Source organism: Paramisgurnus dabryanus, chromosome 19 (genome assembly GCF_030506205.2).
Source record: "Paramisgurnus dabryanus chromosome 19, PD_genome_1.1, whole genome shotgun sequence".
NCBI classification, from domain to species: domain Eukaryota; kingdom Metazoa; phylum Chordata; class Actinopteri; order Cypriniformes; family Cobitidae; genus Paramisgurnus; species Paramisgurnus dabryanus.
Window position 1 is genome coordinate 16,845,136 of NC_133355.1, and position 13,020 is coordinate 16,858,155.

Consider the following 13,020-nt stretch of genomic DNA (forward strand, 5'->3'; position numbering starts at 1 on the left):
TGTTCGTGAGTTCTGGGAGTAATACATGAGCATCCTCTTCTGGTGAACTCAAGAGCTCCACTAATCCCAGTTTTATCACACAGTCCTGCCTTCTGTTCTGCTATTTTTTGTTCATAATTCACTGCCAAACTAAAACTTTTATATGCCTTAACATGCCTCACTGATATGTCAAACAAAGGATTTTTGAACTTAAAAATTTGTGACCCAAAACCCAGCTAAAGTGAAGTCATTTTCTTGTGTTTTACTTTTTCATCCTAAAGATCATTACGTGGTTGCATATCTGGTTGCATAGGAAGTAATGGTCTGGAGGGACTAAAATTAAATAAATGAGGGGCTCAGATGCAAAAGCCGCTAAAGAAGCCACCTCCTTCAAAAATGAGGTCCGGGAGAACTGGGACGAAAGTAACACAGGACAAAATGTATCAAATCGTTTTCCTCAGTGCCCTGACTACATTTGCATTTCTATGACAGCATCTTTTGCACACAACCCTTGAAAGGGCTGAAAAATATTGCGTTATTTTGTTATCATTTCACGCGTCACTTTAAGGTACAGAAAGGTACAGTAAGATGTTTTCAACCATGATAAGTAAATTCCTTAAGTGGTCATTTTTTTCTTATAATGCGTTGTGTTTCTTGTTTCATGTGTTACAGTTCTGATCAATCAACATGTTAATATTGTAGTCAAACACATCGTGAAGTTTGCCTTCTCAGAGTTTTTCAAAATAAAAGTAAATCAGGTTTAAATGTCAGCAGTTCCTGTCGGATGGAAAGTAACACTTTTGCCCTACTGCTAATACTGTTGAATTATGTTGAACATTTTAATTTTTTTATTTGATTTCTTTCAATTTAAAGTGTTCATACTGTTGAAAAAATGTTTTATTCTCAACAATTCAAGTTTGTACTTGTTGGGTTGCTTTTGAAACATTTGATGAAACTGAAATTTAACACAAATTTATATGTTTGCAGTTACATATAAACGAGGCCATAGTCATGTATATTTTTTAAAAACACAAAAATCTATCTTGTTCTGTTGTGTTACTTTTGACCCATCTGTGTGTTACTTTGTCCCTGCTGACAAGGTCAAAAGTAACACTGTGCTACTTATGTTCAAAGTGAAATTTTACTGAAGCAGTTTTATATTTTTACAAAATTCCACCTAGTATTAATAGACCACACTTGGAGTTATTGACAAAAATATATCTCAAACTATTATCTTTTAAAATTACTTTTTTTCTGAAAAATGCATGGTACGCCTCTGCTTTTCCCTAATGATATTAACCGAATGCTCTCTGCATGGATTATACATTCATCAAATGCTTACGGTTTAAAACCACTTAATCCCGGCCACAGGTCACAGAACCCATTTGAAGAAGAATCCATTAAGAGAATCCATTAAGAGTCTTATTAAAAAGCCAATTTACATAGGTTTTGCATCTGTTTTGCATATACACTATAAAGTGCAAAGATGATGTGCATTATTTTATAACTCAAAACTACAAACTTATTTTGCACATGTTGCAGTCAATGGCCCTACTTCTCCATTAGATGTTGTTAGTGGACAACACCTCAATAGAAAATGAATTAGGAGTAAGGGAATCTCAAATATTAGCAGCTGGAGTCATGCTTTTTAATCAAACTTTCTCACAGACCTTTCTATGAGTTTCGATCAAGAGTGTCACGATTCTCCACATTCTCAATTCGATTAAATTTTCGATTCTAAGGTCACGATTCGATTCTCGTTTTTTTTAAAGGGGACAGAGAATGAAAAAACTTTTTTAACTTGTCTTTGTTGAATAAGGGTAGTCTACCCACATTCACAAACATACAAAAAAGTGCTAGACATGCTAAACATCTCAGTCTCATAGAAATTCCTCTTTTAGAAATGTCAGCCAGAAAATTCCCAATCTGAAAAACTGATGCTTATGACATCACAGGCATCTCACTGCCCCTCCACTTTAAAATAATTGGCTACATTTTTTGAGTGGCAGCAAAGTCAGCCAATCAGTAATGAGATTGCAAGTTAAGCCAGTAGGGGGAGCCAAATAGTTGCAAAACCACTTGTTTAAAATCCCCCACCCTAATAGAGCTATCTGAGAGAGGTTTTTAGGAAGCTTCTAAGGCATTAGAGACCCAAACTATTTTTTTTTGTCTACATGTCACATCACAGAACAAGGATAAATACCCCGTTCAATCATTCTATGTCACCTTTAAGCAAAAAAATTAAAAATGCTATGCCATTTTTAGAATAGACTTTAATGAAATATAATATCTGACCTTGAACCCAGAGATGCTCTGCCATGTTAGTCGTGCTGCCAGTGTAAAAATATGGTACACACATACCTGATAAAACGAAACTTCCTGTCAGATGAACATTCCTGTGAGTACTTTGCACTTTAAAAACGTGCTTTTATTATCGTCAGACGAGTTTGTAAGACTACACCCCAATAAGTCATGTTTAAATGCTGTTTTCATAACTCTTAAGCAACTGAAATAAGTTGTTGTGAAACTTAAACAGATCAGTTCAGAAAAACGGTCGGTCCTGGCACAGTCGCTCTGCTGTGCACACGTGCATGCTCTGTTCTGATTGAGTTCAGCGGGAGGCGATTGCTGTTTTTTTTGTTTACCCATGTAAAGAGCAGCTTGTGTGGTGTCTCTTGCATCTGCCATGCTATCTTTTGACTGACTGTAGCTAAGTTAGAGGAGGTTGACTCGCAGCACTCAACACGTGTGTTTTTTTCCCTGCTTGACAAGCCGACCGGACATGATGTGGGGGCGTGGCAGCATCGACAATTCAATTTCTTAATTCGAAGTTCGAGGTTGTGACTTAATTTCGATCGATTTCAATTTAAAATTGAAATCGTGACACCGTTAGTTTTGATGGGTACTATCATCTTATTTCAGGCCTATTATGCAATGTGAACTAAATTTTAAGAGTTTAAAACTAAAATGGTTCTTGCGATCCTAAAAATCTACCGTATTAATCTTAAGGTATAGATGTTTGAAACTGGCAGAAACATAATTGTGCCAACATATTAATTTCTTTCATTCAAAAACTACTGTGATTCGGATTTACATTTACATTATATCCCATTATTAAATACTGTTCATTTGTCAAGACAAAAGGGAGTAAGAATTTCCAACAGATTATGTGAAGTTCTTTATCATCAATGTTAATGACTGTGATACATACACTGACATGATTCTTTATAAGTCTGCTCGACAGATGCTACATAGTTTATGTGACTAATGCTTCAAATAGCCTGTTTACATTCAAGGACTGCAAGCTTTGTGGAATGTGTTTCAATGATCGTCTATTGCAAGGTCACAAACCTAATTTTCTTTGTGTAGGGAGGCATGATAAAATATTTGAAATTGAAGAAAAATATTTTCTATTATACCATCTGAACAGACTTCTTGAAAATCTGACAAATATGTTCTCTCTGTGTTACAGCCTATGCAATATAGAGAAAGAATGTGTTTGTGGATTGTAGGAGAATTCATTTAATCACCCAGATGACAGTTTGAGATGAGCTGTTCTTCTCTGGTTTAAATCAACCGAACTAACTTTCCGTGAGTGAAAATCTCCTATATTAGACTTATTTTTTGTGTGAACTATACCCTTTAAGTTTATGGCCTCCCGATCGAGTTTCAAAATTATGGCATGCCAGTATGAGTTTTCCAGTCAAAAATATGATTTGAGAGACTGTTCATGTCCACTTTCCTATTAGATATTGTACTAATTAATGTCTTTAAATGACAAAATGGCAGTACCCTTTAAAAAGGACATTTATACATTTGGTACCAATATTAACTCTTTAGGTCCAATGTTGTACTTTTTGCCTCAGTGAAAGCTTTTACTGACAGTGCAGGTATGACGGTATCAGCTTAGCTCTCTATTCTAAGCCATGTATGGTGTGGTATTTTACAGTTAAATAAGTTCACTATGGGTGTCACAAAGTGCCTGTCCTCAGAGATTGACCCCATGACTATTTAATCTCCATTAGCATTGAATGTGTCAATGGATGATCTGTAATGATATTCCAAATCATTTTGTGATTGATCATTTTGCGTTCAAATGTCTACCACTGTCTGGCCACCTTCAAGCTACAGAAAAAAATATGCCTGTCATCTGCATGAATTAGACTTGTAAATGGGAAAAGTACAGACCTGAGAGCTCATCAGTATGCCGTCACAGCATCTCAGGGACATCTGTAAAAAACAGACAGATTTAGCCATGAAACTAAGGGTAATTGTCACTTTCAAAACGCCTTAAAGAAGGTTATTCTGAACAAGGTGTTCTTGACATTTCTCTTGATAGTGACCCAAAGCAAGCCATTTTCTCATCATCAGTTTTGTGCAAAAGATGATTAAATGATGACGCATTACTTATATCTTAAAATGGATTAAGTTGGTTTGAGCAACTTCTTATCTTAACTTCTTATGATTCATTCTTCTCCGTTTAAACAGAACTGGTGCAATATTTCAAATGAATTACCTGTCAGGGTCTTACAGAAGGTAGCTCTTGTCTCTGTGACTTACGCTCATGGATACATATTGTTTAAAATCTGATCTTTCATGGTCTAATGCACAGCAATGAAATGTTTGCTTCAAGAAACAAGCTATTTTGACGTTATCCATTTTTTTAAGCTGATAAATGCTGTCATCGAAACGGTACTACTAATTTTATATATTACACTTACATAACACTTTAAGCCCTCTTACTTATTTTAAATAAAATGCTGTTGCAAGAGTTGGATTTCATTAAAATCCAATATTAAATGTGTTATCTGTCTGACACACCACAGAAAAAAATTTGCTATTTACCACCAAGCCAAATTTAAAGGATAGAAGAAACGACAAGTAATTTAAATTAGAAATTAAAATCAGGGGAAAAAACACTACTCGCTGCTTTCAAACGCAGGGGGCGTTATCGCTGTCAACCCTGAAACCACGCCCACTCGCGGGAGAGCTCTACCTCAGGTACCCAAACTCGGTCCGCTGGTGTCCTGCAGAGTTAAGCTCCAACTTTCCTCAGCACACCTGCCTGGAAAATGTTTAACTCTGCAGGACACCGGCCCTCCAGTTTCGAGTCGTGTTAGGGGCGGGGCCATGCGCGGTGGCTTCAGTGCGTCATCGAACCACCATGTTAGCCCCACCAAAATATTCATAAACACAGAAATGTTTGAAAACTGTTTAACGATAACTCAACTATTCAGAAGACTACTACATATTCTTTGTAAAGTTTCAGCAATACATTTCTAAAATGTATTAATGGCTTTAGAAACAATTCTCTGGGACTTTTAAGCATGGTCTTGTTAAATGTAACGTTAAGTAGATAGCCGTGCACTCATTGTCAGACCCAGTGTCCATGAAACGCTATTACATATAACAGTAAAGTTATGTTTAGAAAGAGTTAATTTTATTGTCCATATTACTTGATTAAACCTTTAACAGTAACAAACGTTACCAGCGTTAGATTCATCATTATTCTTAATCTGATTAACAGAATCATTTTAGCAATACCAAATCCACGTGCTAACCAAGTGTAAAGTTTTAAAAAAGGTGTCTGACATACCATAACATCTGTAAGTAAGAGCTCATATGTTTACTTCTACACATTTCCCGCTATTTCATCGTCTAATCGCGCCACAGTTAATTATTTTTCACCATTGTCTATTTTTATTGGCCTATAACCCCGCCCCTAAATCACGTAAAAACAAAGTGAACTGTGATTGGTCTGTATACATGTCAGTCAGACGGCTCTTTCATTTGAATTAATTTAAATGAGAGAATTAATTATTTAATACATTTATTTATTTTTCATTAACAAAATAATAATGATCAAATTCTACAAACTTTGTTTTAATGCCGTTAGATATTAACTGCTTTTTAGTTCACTTCTTAGCAGTGAGTGTTAAATGCATTATCCTAGCTATGACTTTAGTTAAACTTTTTAGGTCAGAAAACACATTTTTTTATATTTTGTTGATCATTTCCCTCGACAACACAGAGATGTTTGTGAATCATGAAATCAGATTAGGTTATAAAACCCAGACTGCGCTTTAATCACCGTTTTCATTTTCTTTGAAACGTGGAATGATATTTGTTCTTGAATGACAATGATTCTGAAAAAAAAATTAGTTTTCATGTCAAACAGTTTGTAGGGCATATATCAAAATGTAATTTATTTTCTAATCCTTTATATCCATTTCTATAACATATGTAACTATGTTTGTTGTGTCACACTAATCATTTTCTGGCAAACAGTGCCATTCAGAATGTAAATATGTGCTTTATATACAGAAGGTATTCAGAATTTTTATCCTAGCTTTATGAAGAATAGACAAATGTGTGTTTGATTATATCAGTGTCCAGTGGTTAGAGACGGCGAATGACGCTAGATGGCACTGTTGTTCCTTGAAATAAATACAGCAAAACAAACTGCATGAGGTGTTATTGGAATGCCTCGAGCAAACTTCAGTTTAATTTCCAAACAATTTCAAATATTTTTTATGAATTCAAATTTTATGCTCATTGTGTTGGAGTGCAGTAGTCATTCTATGGAGTAGCTACTTTAAAGTGTACTTTACTGTACCTTCTTGGGCTTCATGTAGAATTAGTTGCCATGACTGAACCACTATATAACATAACATAAGCTGTGACAAGAAAATAAATAATTATGTTTGATGCTAAAAGCGTTTCCTGAGAGATGCAAGCACATTTATAGGCACAAAAATCTCATTAAGAGTTGTCTGTGTTTAATTAGGATCTTTTCCCTATTCTTCTTGTCTCTAATAAGGAATTCAAAACTCCCAGAACATGAATGATGAATAGGTACTAGAGTATAGTATGAATGCGGGGTTTATAGCAATCCTCCCATATAGATATACATCCACGCCTCTTTCGTTTTGCATGAAAAATTAGACAGTCACAACTGAGAGCATTGTACATTATGAACCAACCAAAATCCTTTCAAGCCTAAAAGCAGGTTGTGTTGAGCAGATGGTTGTGCCTCTCGTGCATATGTTTTCAGCACACAGGGGCTCTTGGGAAATTTATCCATTTATCCAGTGAGCGATGAATCTGGTGAACCTCTGCTTTTATTTCAATAAAGACAGCAGGTAGAGCCTCATGTTTGGTTGCCTTTGGTTCTCACAGAATGAGAAATGTTGACATTGTGTGAGGTTTCCTGGGCAGGGGATTTGTATTTGCAGTTTGCCCTGTTCACCAAGCAAGGATCAAACACATTGAACCTGCAGTCAGTAGAGCAGAATTAATGGGAAATAATGGACAAACACAAAAGCAATCGTTAGCCCCATCAGGCCATGCTAAATATTATTTGTATTTTGGCTTTTTTGTCACGGTTGATGATTTTTTTTTAGATATTTGCTATTTATATGGTCTGCTTCTTTTCTTTATGCTATTATTAATAAATTTAGTTGTATACATTTACGCTTGTATTACCTGGTTTGTGTTGCAATTGTTATTTGTGTAATGTAAAGACCTCATCCATAGTGAATGATGCCATAAGCTTCTATTTATATTTCAGTATTTATGTTTTAAAGAAAATGTAAATCTGGTATATGAGTGCACAATATGTACACTCTAAAAACAAACGGTGCTAAATAGCACTAAAAGTGGTTATTGGCTCGTAATCATATAGGAACCATTTTTAGTGCTATATAGCACCTATGAAGCACCTACTGTATGAAGAACCATACAGGGGTCATATAGCACCAAATATGGTTCTACATAGCACAGTTTGGTTCTACACCGGTGCTACACAGGTATTTCATCGGTGCCATATGGCACTTAAAATGGTTTGTCTGATTACGAGCCAAGAACCACTTTTAGTGCTATTTAGCACCGTTTGTTGTGGCCAAGATTATTTCAGGGTGGGAAATCTTGTAAAATATATTTTTAGTGGCACCTCAGATTTGATTAAACCATCAAATAGCCTATAAGGTCTATGGTACACAATAAAAAAATTAAAACAATATTAGACACAATTTTTTTGGCATAAAGGTACTACACAGGTGCTTCACCGGTGCTATATGGCATTAGAAATGGTTCTTCTATGATTACGAACCAAAAAACACTTTTGTGCTATATAGCACCATTTGTTTTTAGGGAATCAGGGTTTAGAATATAGAAAGAATGCATAGATAAACACAAAGCTCACAAGCAATAAAGCATGCATTTACTATATTTTTATCTGTTATTAATATTTCTTGATTCTCTTTTTTGTAGTGATATTGTGCAGGGGCGTTGCATAAGATCCCAGGCCCTATGTATAGGCCAGTGTTTCTCAAACTTTTTCAGCCCAAGGACCACTTTATCTTCCAATTTTTTTCTGAGGACCACCTAACAGAATCCCACTCTAACACTCCCCCCAAAAACAACAAAATAGGAAGGATAAGCTAAGTTTAAGTTTAATATGCAACTGTTTCAAGTCAAAAACTAATTTTTTTAAAACAAATGCAATGCTACGTTCAGAAATTATTATATGAATTTTATTTCATTTGAAAAAGTAAATGTGAAATGAGTTGCAGCTTAATATGAAAAACAAACTGCACGTGTGAAAAAAATGCAATTAAACATACTGTAACAGCCTAGGTCCCACTTAATGTCATTCCAAAGAGCCATTAATTTAAAACTGAGGTGGTGGGTATATGAAGTTTATGGTTGTTACTATGGTAACAATAAAATGCTAAAAAACATTCTACCTTAATGTCCAATATCACTGAAATTACAGGGATTTTACACATGAACAAAAACTATTACATTTCAAAACTAATAGATCTGTGGACTTTAGCTGCTTTCAGTTGACGCTTGATCTTTTATTTTGACTCCTCTGTGGTTTAGCCAACCGATCCATTTTTACGTTATTAAAACAGAAAGGCAAGAACTGATATCACAGTTTCACAAGTGCATTAAAAATCTACATAAATAAGTGACGATTGTATAAACACTTGCCTAGTTTAGGTCATCTTTTGGCGGACCACTGGGGGGGTTTGGGACCACACTTTGAGAATTCCTGGTATAGGCAGTCCTGATGGGCCCCCATGCCCCACCCCCATAGTCATTGTCCCGGGCTATGTTTTATAATCTTTACATGGGTTGTGTTAATTTTTTTCACCAAACCTCTATAAATGCTTCACAAAGCTGAGCTTCAGTTTTAATTCCAAATAGACTAACATGCATATAATATCTTAAATCCATTTTAATAAAATATTTGAACCAAAAGCAAAGATGTCAAAAGTTGGACTTTTGGCCACTACTGAGTGTAAATTTGTCTATAATGGAAGAGAAAGTTCCAAAAGATCCTCCTGTTAGCAGTGTTGATGTTATGTAAGGCTCCTCTTGGGGGGAAATCTGCTCTTACTTAGCTGGTATGAGAACTGAATATTGTGCCAGGGAGTTAGTGGTTTCATATCTGCACGTTAGAGCTATCATGGCTGTGATAAAAGCAACATTACTTTTCCATTAAAAGATGTACTGTGCCTTTATCACTGCTTATAATATTTCTTGCTACATTTCTGTTCTCAAGTCATCAAGAATCTGTGCTTGCTTTGATGAAAATGATGTCACCTTCAGAGATTTGATGATTTCTAGTGCTATTTGTCATCCTAGTATGCAAGCAATATAAATCCTTGAATTATAATACTTCCAAAGCAGATATATTTTCAGTTTATGCTGTAGAAATGTATCATGTTTGAAAAATGTTAGCATCCTTTGTTTATAGAGATATAGTTAAAAAAGGGTACAAGTAGAGGTAGTAATATGAACTTTATACTTGTTATACTGTGTAAATTCTGGACCAAATCTATTTTGCCAGTCTGTATCTCCAAGTTGGTGGGTGCCAGACCTCCTACCTGTGCAAAGAAGTTTATGTCTGAAAACATCATGAGTTTGAAAATTTCATGAGATCAGGAAGTTCTGTGTGCTTTGGTGATATGTGATGTCTAGCCAGTGTTTCTAGGCTTGCTGCACCCACTATTTCCTGGCTGGAAGGAAATTAATAAAAAGACTAAAATAAAGGTCCCTGTTTGTTACCTCAAACTGGGAGTGTACCTCTGTATGCAAACCTTCAAAGACATGATATGAGCAAGAAAAAACACCTAACCCTAAACAAAAAAAAGTCAGTATAAAATTACACAAATCCATTTACATTGGCCTAAAATAATACTAACTGTAAAATGTGTGGAAAATGCTGAAGAGTCTAATAAAGAATAAAAATAATGCATGTGATTACAACTTTTGTCTTAGAAACGACTAATAAAAAGTTTGATCTTAAGTTAAAATATTTATGGTTTGCTTAAGTTTGGTTTGCAACTATCCCACATGTCTCATTTGTCTGTAGGAAGTAAGGAGTTTATCACTAAAGTAACTTACTTGGAAAACGAAAACATGAGTAATGTATAACATAACAATGAATGCTGATAAAGAGACAATGGCTTTGTGATAAGTCTGAACTAAACTGCATTCAGGCTAAATAGTTTTTGATCTAAATGTTGTATTTTTGTATAAAAATGATTATTATAAAGGTTATTATAAATAATCTGTGAAATTCATATACTTAAATGATAATGGGTTATAATACAGAACTCATGATGACCTCATGGCCAGATTTATTTGGAATAAAAAAAATCTGAGCCTGTGAGATTTCTTATCTGCAGTTCAAAGTGATGTCAAGAGTGGGAATTACTGTAGACTCCATCACCAAAAATAGATGGAGAGAACACTTCCCCTATGGCATCTTCCTTTTCTCATGTACTTGAGAGGAGCTGAGTTAGTTCCCGAGAGAAACTAATTAAAGCAGGGTGGACTATGGACTGCTCCAGCTACTTACACAATCAATAACAGTGTGGAAAAGACTGTTACCCAGTTTGTGACCTTCCTTAATCAATATCTGCAAGAAAAGATAGCATGCCAGTGCTTATCTATATGCTAATGCCTAAAGTCTATAATGAATTATTTCAATATCTTTATTAGTATTTACAACAAAACAATATACGGTTAGTCTACTGTAAATCAAATGAGTGGAACTGCATGTTAAATTAAATTTTTGTCCATCAGTGGAGCACATAATTAATTGTCTGTTAAGGCAACCATCAAGCTGTATACATTACACTTTGCATGGCATTTTATATCATGCTTTTTATAATTCTTTACATTATATTTTTTCAAGGTAATCATTCTTGAGGAATTACATTGCCTATAGTTATAGATAAAATGTAATTCAAACATCTATATTGTCTAATGTTCAATACACCAGAATCCACCCATCTGAAGGTTAGTGTGAGACTATCCAGTTTGAGCCATGTGTGTTAATACATTCGATTATCACTGCGCTTTTATCTTGCAGTTTCAAAAGCCCTGTGTATAAAGGAGGCTTTATAGCACACATCTAAACTAGTTTCTCTGAGCATATCAGTATAGAAACAGGTTAATATCACACAAAGCTAAATGTGTCTTTCTGCAAAGCAGACATTCAAACCAGAATTTGCAACACTCCTGCCATCAAGCATCAACCATAACAAATTATATCAAAATTTTATCAAATTGCTCAAGGCACTGACAATCCCAGTGTTTATAAACAACATCAAACCTTCCTTGATTTAAACTGCCAATGTGTATTTGATGGTGGTTCATTTAGCATTTTGAATAAGTTTTTGATCAACAGATAGCACAATGAATGCACAAGCTCATCTCACACTATCAGAAAAATGGTTAAAATATGCACCCATAGCTGTCACTGGGACTGAACCCTTTCAAAAAATTTGCACTTTCATGAAGATTTCATATTACTGTACATCAGAGGTACTACATTGGTTTTTTATGTATACATAATGGTGTATATTTGGACCTTTAGAGCTACATTTTGACATTTTTTTACAGTACAAAGTGTTTTTGTAGCTCAACTGGCAAAGCTTAGTGCTTACAATGCCAAGGTCATGGTTTTAATTACACACAACACAAATACTGATAAAATGTATCATCTAAATGCAAGGTAAAATAGAAAAAAATAGAATATATGTCTAATAGTATAACAGCTATGTTAAGAAACCATAGCAAGCAGTTTTTTCCCTCATGGGGGAGAAAATTGTACAGATTAGTAGTACCTGTGTACTCATACTGTATAGGGATCTCAAGGTTTACTAAAGCGGTTTACAATTTCTCAACTGTCACCTTATCTTCAAAGAGAAGTAGTGTGTCCTATGGATCAAAAGATAATCCTTTTATAATAGTTTTTGTTATTTGAGTAGTATGCACGCAGAAGAGACACATTTTGTGGATGTATACCCGATTTATGCAGTGTGAAAGAATGGATTTAGGGGTGTGATGGTGAATGCTAAAAAGAAAGCATGTGCTCAGCTTGCTGAGATGTTCATCTGGAAATATGTCAGGACTTGAGAAGCCGAACTTGGTTGATGTTCTCGGCATCTAAAGCTGTCAGTCATACGGGAACCGACATCAAGTGTGACATCACCATTATGTGGTTATATATATATCTCTATATGACCAGGATGATTTATTATGGGAATTATGAGAGTTTTATTCCAACGGCATTTGAATTAGATTTGTTTTAAATAATTTGTTTTCTGACATCACATATGTAGATAAATAGTTAATTCAATTTTAAGGTGTCGTAGAGTAGCCTACATTTAAAATAATTTGTCTTTATGTGGTGCAGAAAATATTTTAACATTTAAATATTTTAAAAGTTTTACACAGTAGACCAGATTACAAACATAGCAATATGTGAAGGGTGAAATCGTTGAAGCTTGGCACATAGAGATTTTACTCAGCAATAACTTTTATTATTTGACGCCTGTATGAAGCCTGTTTAATAAAACTGCACGATGATACTAGTGGAGAAAAACAAACAGGCATGTACCATTATACAAACATTGCTGTATACAATAAATCAATGTGCTGTGGATTCAAAACAAGTCAATTTTGCAAGCTGACATTTTACAGTAACTTAAAAATAGACGGAAGACAAAATAAGGAAGA